The following is a 10370-nucleotide window of genomic DNA, read 5'->3' on the forward strand; positions in this document are numbered from 1 at the left end:
GGGACGAAATGGTAAAATAGCCATTTTCGCATACGAGGTAAGTTCATATGTAAATGTTGGTAACATAGTTATTATTTTAAATGTTTTAATGTTTTTAAATGATATGATAATTATTATGAAATATTATACTTGTGATAATTGTTTGATAATATGTCAAATTATGTGATATACTTGGAAAATGTGAAATACTACCGAGTATCGTATCGGCATTCCGTAGAAGATGGTTGAGACACATGATTGGGAAAAGGTCCGTTGAACCTCGTGAATGGATTAGGATACAAGTGACATGTCCTTTGGGATATTTGGGCATCCGAACTCGTTGAGTTGAGTCCGAGTTCACTTATGGATGCGAGCGTCCGAACTCGTTGAGTTGAGTCCGAGTTCGTGAGATGTAACTAGGCATCCGAACTCGTTGAGTTGAGTCCGAGTTCACTTATGGATGCGAACGCCCGAGCTCGTTGAGTTGAGTCCGAGTTCACTTATGGGCGGGTTACATGGTAGCTTGGCTACATATGTGGCACTTATGTGCAAGTTATCCATGTATCCGAATTATATTCGATGTGTTCAACGGGTAAAGTTCTACTCAAATGGAGGAATACTCAAGATGAAAGGGACGTATTGGTAAGTGTTGTGAAATGGATACTTTGAATAGGTATGTACTTAGCCCTCGGGTTGAAAACTCGATATAACAACAATATGGTAAGATGATAAATGAAAAGGTGATATGAATGTCTTGGTGATGATTATGCAAATGATGTTTTATGTTTGCTTATATGGTTATGTTACTTGCTATTTGCATGTGAGCTTACTAAGCATTTATGCTTACTCCTCCTTTTCATTCCTTGTAGTGTTGACAAGCCAGCTCGGAAATCGGAAAAGCGGTCGGAGGCACGCGCACACTATCTCAGTATACCATCTTGACATAATGGCTTGTATATTTTGGGTATGGCATGTATAGCATTATAATCATTTTGTATATATGGTCTTATGATATGGTTATTGAGTGGTATGGAAATAGAAATGCTTGGTAATGATTAGCCATTGGAATGGCTAATCATGATCATATTTGGTATTATGTATGTCAAATTGCTAGCTAATCCATGGAAACCATGAAATAGGTAAAATTTACCATAAAATAGATTCAGACAGCAGCAGTGACGTGAGTTTAAAAATCACTAAAAATAGTAGAAATAGAATTAAATAATGAATAAGTTATGGAATCGAAGCTTGATGAGTCTATTTTCATATGGAATAAGCGAAACAGGTATATGAGCTATATTTTATGAGATGTTTAAATTTTTGTGAAATAGGGCCAGAGCAATTTCTGGATCCCTGTTCTGACTTTGGAAATTCACCATAAATTTTAAAAGATAATTAGAAGTCATGCTTTATATGTACAGATTCCTTATTGAGTCTAGTTTTATTAGAGATAAACGGCATAGTCATTGAAGCTCTGTACAGGGAGATATCTGATTCGTAATACATAGAGGTCAGAGTAGTTGAACCCTGAAACAGGGGAGACTTTAACTAATAAACTGTACTAATTGGCCCAACCAAAAATTCTAGAAAAAAATTAGTAGATATATATATGAGTCTAGTTTCAGAAAAAATTTACGGAATTGGATTTCGAGTTTCGTAACTCGAGATATGATTTTTAAAGCGACTGTGATGCAGTTAGCCAGCTTGTCTGGAAATTTTAAAATGAATTGTATGAGCTGTTTAATTAATGAATTAAGTCCGTTAACACCTCGTGTTCGACTCCGGCAACGGTCTCGGGTACGGGGTGTTACATTTAATGGTATCAGAGCCAGGTTTAGTCGATTCTCGGACTAACCTAGCATGTGTAAAAGTTTAGCTATACATGCCACGATGCGTGATAGTGTGATGTCTTCCGACGCGTATAAATCTTGTCTTATTTAGGCAGGTACTCTCCAACCGAGAGTGTGCCGACCATGTTCAATGTTATGTGAAGATATTTGAGTAAAATTATGATTATGATAAGTCTCGGTTCAAAAAAGTATGAATAAAAGTTTATGATACATATGTGATAATATGTGAGATGAAAGTTCATGTTGTGATAAATATCTATATTTGCTTAATGCTCATACGATGTAGTGTATGTAGCTTACTTGATAAGATGAACGGAATAAATAAAAAGTAGTAGAGGCATGAATAAAGGTCATAATATCATAATACGAATGAAAATGTCCTTGTCTTGATTGGACGTTGAATGTTGATGAATGTTAATGATATACAATTTTTTTATGAGATAAAGGATTATAATGAAATGAACTTATCTATGTTAAATTGTTGGGTGAATTGTATGATTGTAATGATATGTACATGATGATGCACGAAATGAAAGTTGTGATTGTGATGCAAATATTTATGTTTGTTTGGCCTTATATAATGTCATGAGCATGAATTAATTTAATTAAATGAATGGATAAGTAAAGCATCTAGAAAACATAGAATGTATGCATAAGTATATTGTCTAAATGGGACAATAGGAAAATTGGTGTAAGCCAACATGAATGAATGACATGATTTTGATGATGTTACTATGATGATGGAAGTTGTGTCATATGTGTATGTATAAGAAAGTCGAGTCGAGGTCCTACAACCTCCCCTTACCAAAGTGGTACTTATAATGGAATTTCATGAGATTTGTATTGAATAAGTTTTGGTTGAGAACCCAAAGAGTTCAAATGATAGAATAATTATAAGTATGATCCGAGATTGAAAATGAGCTGATAAGTAAAGTCGAGCCGTAAAGTATCGATTGATATAAAGATTATTGGAATTATGCCTTTGTCGATTAGAGAAGGAATTCTCTTTGGTAAATCGAATTACTCAAGTGCAAGGTCGAGAAAAGTGTAAATCGAAATTTATTGAAGCTGACATTCTTTAGTGAATGATTTAATATGAAATTTGTGACGGCGAGAACTAGTTGGGGAAATGATATTTCAAATGTGAATTATCGAGTGTGTGATTATGACCGGACAGATTTACCGATCTCTTTTGAGATGTTCTATGTGTTCACCCATTCTCGTAAATATTTCTATGGCTATTGATCTTCGAAGAAATTCTTGTTATATGGGAATGTCTTCTAATTTGGTGTTGGATGAAAGCATTGGTAGTCTGATTGGTTTATAATTTATATTGCTCTATTTCATCGGGTATTCTATTTCATTTAAATCGATAAGAATTGATGAGAGAATTCATATGATATTATGATTGCTTTCTTCTACTTGATGCTTCATCGATATATATGTATGGGAAGATATATTGATCTTGTTATATTTGATTTGATGGGATTAAATAATGTTTTCTTTTGGACTTTCTTTCTTTGAAGAATTATCGAGGTATTCGTATTTTCTCTATGAATTTGGTTTTCGATTCTCGGCATAGTATCGTATCTTGGGTTTCTTTATCCCGGATCTCTTTATTCGGATTTCTTTATTCGGTTTCTCTATCTTGGATTTCTTTATTCGGTTTTCTTGTTATCTTTGTTCCATAATTTGTCAATTATGACTCATGTTCAAATAACGTTCTTCATTTCGTGATAATCATGTCAAATATGACTATACTTCTAATTTGATCTTGGTAATGTGGTGATTTTAGTATTGGGATTTTCTAATTTCGTGTAAGGATTTGACATCAATAAAGGCATAGGTGATAAAAGCTCGAGTTTTAGTCGGTATGGTAAATTATTTATTTGAAAGATTTCATGTGACAATTATGTCGGGATTATTTTCCCAAGTTTGATAATAGAATTTCATTTTGTACAGATCAAAGAGTAAATAGTTTGAACGAGAAGTCTATATTTATTAGAAAGAGTTGAATATTAGTTTAAGTCACTACGAATGATAAGGTTTCCATCTTGTGAAAGCTGAAAAGTTTATTACATGTTGACAGAGTTGGATAGATGAGAATATTGGTAACAAGGCGTCCGAACTAGACTAGTCTACATTGAGTAAAGACTTCGACTTTCAAGAATGTATTGTTGTATGAATTGTGATGTGTTTCAAGACAGTGAGGTAATGTGATAGTTTAGAGCATCCGATGTTACATAAAATCGGAGTTGTTAAAGGGGTTAAAGCCGAGCATTGGGATCTATCAAAATTATCCTTGTCAATGTTGATATTGGGATGGAAATGAGAAGGATTATTCTTGAGGCCATATCAGAATTATTTTTATGGCGGAAAGAGGAAAATGTGATGTATCCTATTGTTAAATGTTTGGCGAGATCTATAAATCACATTTGTATTGAATGAATTCCTACTCATCAGATTCATGGAATTTCAGGTCTCTTTGATTGTTGGATTTCTTGGAATTCCGGTCTCCATTAAATCAAGTTGAGATCCGGGTTTTATGTAATGATATCATGGGAAATTGAGAAGGGTTGAAAATTTAAGAACAGGTTGAGAGTTGAGGCGTAGCTTTTAGATCATATGAGAAATTGAAGAGATGAATTGGAGGTGCAGTCTAAGTGCAAGTTCTTGGCACCAAATATGAGATTAAAAGTGAAGACCACTTTTACGGTAAGATTTTCGGGGCGAAAATCCTCGAAGGGGGAGAGTTGTAATATCGATTTTGGGCCTAGTCGGAATAGTGGTTTCGTGACCACAAAATCCGAGATATAAATAATTATTTTATGATTATTTTAAGGTCTATGATATGATTGCATGATTGTGTGAAAATTTCAGTAAAGAAATTTTATGCATAAAATGCTTAATTTGAAATTTGGGACTAAATTGAATAAATTGCAAAACTTGTGTTCTAGAAATATTTTGCATAAAATTGAATTAGATTATTAATTAGAGGTCCTTAAAGAGTAATTTTACCAATTTCTAAGTCTATGGACAAAAATTGGACATGGATGGAATTTTGGAAAGTTTAGTAGTAAGGGCATTTTGGTCATTTAGGGTAAAATGAATTAAAATACAAAATTAAAAGCCAATTTTGCTCATCTTCAACCCCATGGCCGAATATAGCAAGGAGAAACCATGGCTAGGGTTTTCAAGCTTCCAAGCTCGATTGTAAGTCCGTTCTAGCCTCGTTTTTAATGATTTTTACGTTTTGGAGTCCGTTAGCTCGATTTAGCTTATGCTAGCAATAATTTAACCTAGGGTTTATATTTGGAAAAATACCCATAGGTGAAATTTGTGTATTTTGGTGTTTTATGATAGAATATGACGTTTTAAATTATGTTAGACAACTTGTGCTACTCGGTTTTAAGTGAAAACGAGCAAAAGGGCTTAATCGGTAAAAATACCTAATAGTCATAAGTACATGTTAGAGTGAGAATTTGATGTTGCCATAGAAGGGAAAAATGATCAGCATGTTATAAAACATAAGAAAATAGGCTGAATTTTAATTTACGAGCTTTGGGGCAAAAGTGTAAGTATGCAAAAATTTAGGGCAAAATTGTAATTTTTCCAAAATATGATTTTGGGTCAATTTGAATAATGTGAGTCCTAATTAGACTATATTTTAAATGATAGAGCAAGGAAAACTGAAATTCGGGCTAAAATGGGGAAAATACCAAGTTGTGGGACGAAATGGTAAAAATAGCCATTTTAGCATACGAGGTAAGTTCATATGTAAATGTTGGTAACATAGTTATTATTTTAAATGTTTTAATGTTTTTAAATGATATGATAATTATTATGAAATATTATACTTGTGATAATTGTTTGATAATATGTCAAATTATGTGATATACTTGGAAAATGTGAAATACTACCGAGTATCGGTATCGGCATTCCGTAGAAGATGGTTGAGACACATGATTGGGAAAAGGTCCGTTGAACCTCGGGAATGGATTAGGATACAAGTGACATGTCTTTGGGATATTTGGGCATCCGAACTCGTTGAGTTGAGTCCGAGTTCACTTATGGATGCGGCGTCCGAACTCGTTGAGTTGAGTCCGAGTTCGTGAGATGTAACTAGGCATCCGAACTCGTTGAGTTGAGTCCGAGTTCACTTATGGATGCGAACGCCGAGCTCGTTGAGTTGAGTCCGAGTTCACTTATGGGCGGGTTACATGGTAGCTTGGCTACATATGTGGCACTTATGTGCAAGTTATCCATGTATCCGAATTATATTCCGATGTGTTCAACGGGTAAAGTTCTACTCAAATGGAGGAATACTCAAGATGGAAGGGACGTATTGGTAAGTGTTGTGAAATGGATACTTTGAACAGGTATGTACTTAACCCTCGGGTTGAAAACTCGATATAACAACAATATGGTAAGATGATAAATGAAAAGGTGATATGAATGTCTTGGTGATGATTATGCAAATGATGTTTTATGTTTGCTTATATGGTTATGTTACTTGCTATTTGCATGTGAGCTTACTAAGCATTTATGCTTACTCCCTCCTTTTCATTCCTTGTAGTGTTGACAAGCCAGCTCGGAAATCGGAAAACGGTCGGAGGCACGCTCACACTATCTGTATACCATCTTGACATAATGGCTTGTATATTTTGAGTATGGCATGTATAGCATTATAATCATTTTGTATATATGGTCTTATGATATGGTTATTGAGTGGTATGGAAATAGAAATGCTTGGTAATGATTAGCCATTGGAATGGCTAATCATGATCATATTTGGTATTATGTATGTCAAATTGCTAGCTAATCCATGGAAACCATGAAATAGGTAAAATTTACCATAAAATAGATTCAGACAGCAGCAGTGACGTGAGTTTAAAAAATCACTAAAAATAGTAGAAATATAATTAAATAATGAATAAGTTATGGAATCGAAGCTTGATGAGTCTATTTTCATATGGAATAAGCGAAACAGGTATATGAGCTATATTTTATGAGATGTTTAAATTTTTGTGAAATAGGGCCAGATCAATTTCTGGATCCCCTGTTCTGACTTTGGAAATTCACCATAAATTTTACAAAGATAATTAGAAGTCATGCTTTATATCTACAGATTCCTTATTGAGTCTAGTTTTATTAGAGATAAACGGCATAGTCATTGAAGCTCTGTACAGGGAGATATCTGATTCGTAATACACAGAGGTCAGAGTAGTTGAACCCTGAAACAGGGGAGACTTTAACTAATAAACTGTACTAATTGGCCCAACCAAAAATTCTAGAAAAAAATTAGTAGATATACATATGAGTCTAGTTTCAGAAAAATTTACGAATTGGATTTCGAGTTTCGTAACTCGAGATATGATTTTTAAAGCGACTGTGATGCAGTTAGCCAGCTTGTCTGGAAATTTTAAAATGAATTGTATGAGCTGTTTAATTAATGAATTAAGTCCGTTAACACCTCGTGTTCGACTCAAACAACGGTCTCGGTGCGGGTGTTACATTTAATGGTATCGAGCCAGGTTTAGTCGATTCTCGGACTAACCTAGCATGTGTAAAAGTTTAGCTATACATGCCAACGATCGTGATAGTGTGATGTCTTCCGACGCGTATAAGTACCGTCTTATTTAGCAGGTACTCTCCAACCGAAATGTGCCGACCATGTTCAATGTTATGTGAAGATATTTGAGTAAAATTATGATTATGATAAGTCTCGGTTCAAAAAAGTATGAATAAAAGTTTATGATACATATGTGATAATATGTGAGATGAAAGTTCATGTTGTGATAAATATCTATATTTGCTTAATGCTCATACGATGTAGTGTATGTAGCTTACTTGATAAGATGAACGGAATAAATAAAAAGTAGTAGAGGCATGAATAAAGGTCATAATATCATAATACGAATGAAAATGTCCTTGTCTTGATTGGACGTTGAATGTTGATGAATGTTAATGATATACAATTTTTTATGAGATAAAGGATTATAATGAAATGAACTTATCTATGTTAAATTGTTGGACTGAATTGTATGATTGTAATGATATGTACATGATGATGCACGAAATGAAAGTTGTGATTGTGATGCAAATATTTATGTTTGTTTGGCCTTATATAATGTCATGAGCATGAATTAATTTAATTAAATGAATGGATAAGTAAAGCTGTCTAGAAAACATAGAATGTATGCATAAGTATATTGTCTAAATGGGACAATAGGAAAATTGGTGTAAGCCAACATGAATGAATGACATGATTTTGATGATGTTACTATGATGATGGAAGTTGTGTCATATGTGTATGTATAAGAGAGTCGAGTCAGAGGTCCTACAACCCTCCCCTTACCAAAGTGGTACTTATAATGGAATTTCATGAGATTTGTATTGAATAAGTTTTCGGTTGAGAACCCAAAGAGTTCAAATGATAGAATAATTATAAGTATGATCCGAGATTGAAAATGAGCTGATAAGTAAAGTCGAGCCGAAAGTATCGATTGATATAAAGATTATTGGAATTATGCCTGTGTCCAGTTAGAAGGAATTCTCTTTGGTAAATCGAATTACTCAAGTGCAAGGTCGAGAAAAGTGTAAATCGAAATTTATTCAGAAATGACATTCTTTAGTGAATGATTTAATATGAAATTTGTGACGGTAGAACTAGTTGGGGAAATGATATTTCAAATGTGAATTATCCGAGTGTGACAGATTATGACCGGACAGATTTACCGATCTCTTTTGAGATGTTCTATGTGTTCACCCATTCTCGAAATATTTCTATGGCTATTGATCTTCGAAGAAATTCTTGTTATATGGGAATGTCTTCTAATTTGGTGTTGGATGAAAGCATTGGTAGTCTGATGGTTTATAATTTATATTGCTCTATTTCATCGGGTATTCTATTTCATTTAAATCGATAAGAATTGATGAGAGAATTCATATGATATTATGATTCTGTTTCTTCTACTTGATGCTTCATCTGATATATATGTATGGGAAGATATATTGATCTTGTTATATTTGATTTCAGTGGGATTAAATAATGTTTTCTTTTGGACTTTCTTTCTTTGAAGAATTATCGAGGTATTCTCGTATTTTCTCTATGAATTTGGTTTTCGATTCTCCGGCATAGTATCGTATCTTGGGTTTCTTTATCCTGGATCTCTTTATTCTGGATTTCTTTATTCTGGGTTTCTCTATCTTGGATTTCTTTATTCGGTTTTCTTGTTATCTTTGTTCCATAATTTGTCAATTATGACTCATGTTCAAGCACGTTCTTCATTTCGTGATAATCATGTCAAATATGACTATACTTCTAATTTGATCTTGGTAATGTGGTGATTTTAGTATTGGGATTTTTCTAATTTACGTGTAAGGATTTGACATCAAGAAAGGCATAGGTGATAAAAGCTCGAGTTTTAGTCGGTATGGTAAATTATTTATTTGAAAGATTTCATGTGACAATTATGTCAGGATTATTTTTCCCAAGTTTGATAATAGAATTTCATTTTGTACAGATCAAAGAGTAAATAGTTTGAACGAGAAGTCTATATTTATTAGAAAGAGTTGAATATTAGTTTAAGTCACTACGAATGATAAGGTTTCCATCTTGTGAAAGCTGAAAAGTTTATTACATGTTGATGAGTTCGGATAGATGAGAATATTGGTAACCAAGTGTCCGAACTAGACTAGTCTACATTGAGCAAAGACTTCGACTTTCAAGAATGTATTGTTGTATGAATTGTGATGTGTTTCAAGACAGTGAGGTAATGTGATAGTTTAGAGCATCCGATGTTACATAAAATCGGAGTTGTTAAAGGGGTTAAAGCCGAGCATTGGGATCTATCAAAATTATCCTTGTCAATGTTGATATTGGGATGGAAATGAGAAGGATTATTCTTGAGGCCATATCAGAATTATTTTTATGGCGGAAAGAGGAAAATGTGATGTATCCTATTGTTAAATGTTTGGCGAGATCTATAAATCACATTTGTATTGAATGAATTCCTACTCATCAGATTCATGGAATTTCGTGTCTCTTTGAATGTTGGATTTCTTGGAATTCGGTCTCCATTAAATCAAGTTGAGATCCGGGTTTTATGTAATGATATCATGGGAAATTGAGAAGGGTTGAAAATTTAAGAACGGTTGAGAGTTGAGGCGTAAGCTTTTAGATCATATGAGAAATTGAAGAGATGAATTGGAGGTGCAGTCTAAGTGCAAGTTCTTGACACCAAATATGAGATTAAAAGTGAAGACCACTTTTTCGGTAAGATTTTGAGGGGCGAAAATCCTCGAAGGGGGAGAGTTGTAATATCCCGATTTTGGGCCTAGTCGGAATAGTGGTTTCGTGACCACAAAATTCGAGATATAAATAATTATTTTATGATTATTTTAAGGTCTATGATATGATTGCATGATTGTGTGAAAATTTCTGTGAAGAAATTTTATGCATAAAATGCTTAATTTGAAATTTGGGACTAAATTGAATAAATTGCAAAACTTGTGTTCTAGAAGTATTTTGCATAAAAT

This window comes from Gossypium arboreum, chromosome 10 (assembly GCF_025698485.1).
Source record: "Gossypium arboreum isolate Shixiya-1 chromosome 10, ASM2569848v2, whole genome shotgun sequence".
Lineage (NCBI taxonomy): Eukaryota > Viridiplantae > Streptophyta > Magnoliopsida > Malvales > Malvaceae > Gossypium > Gossypium arboreum.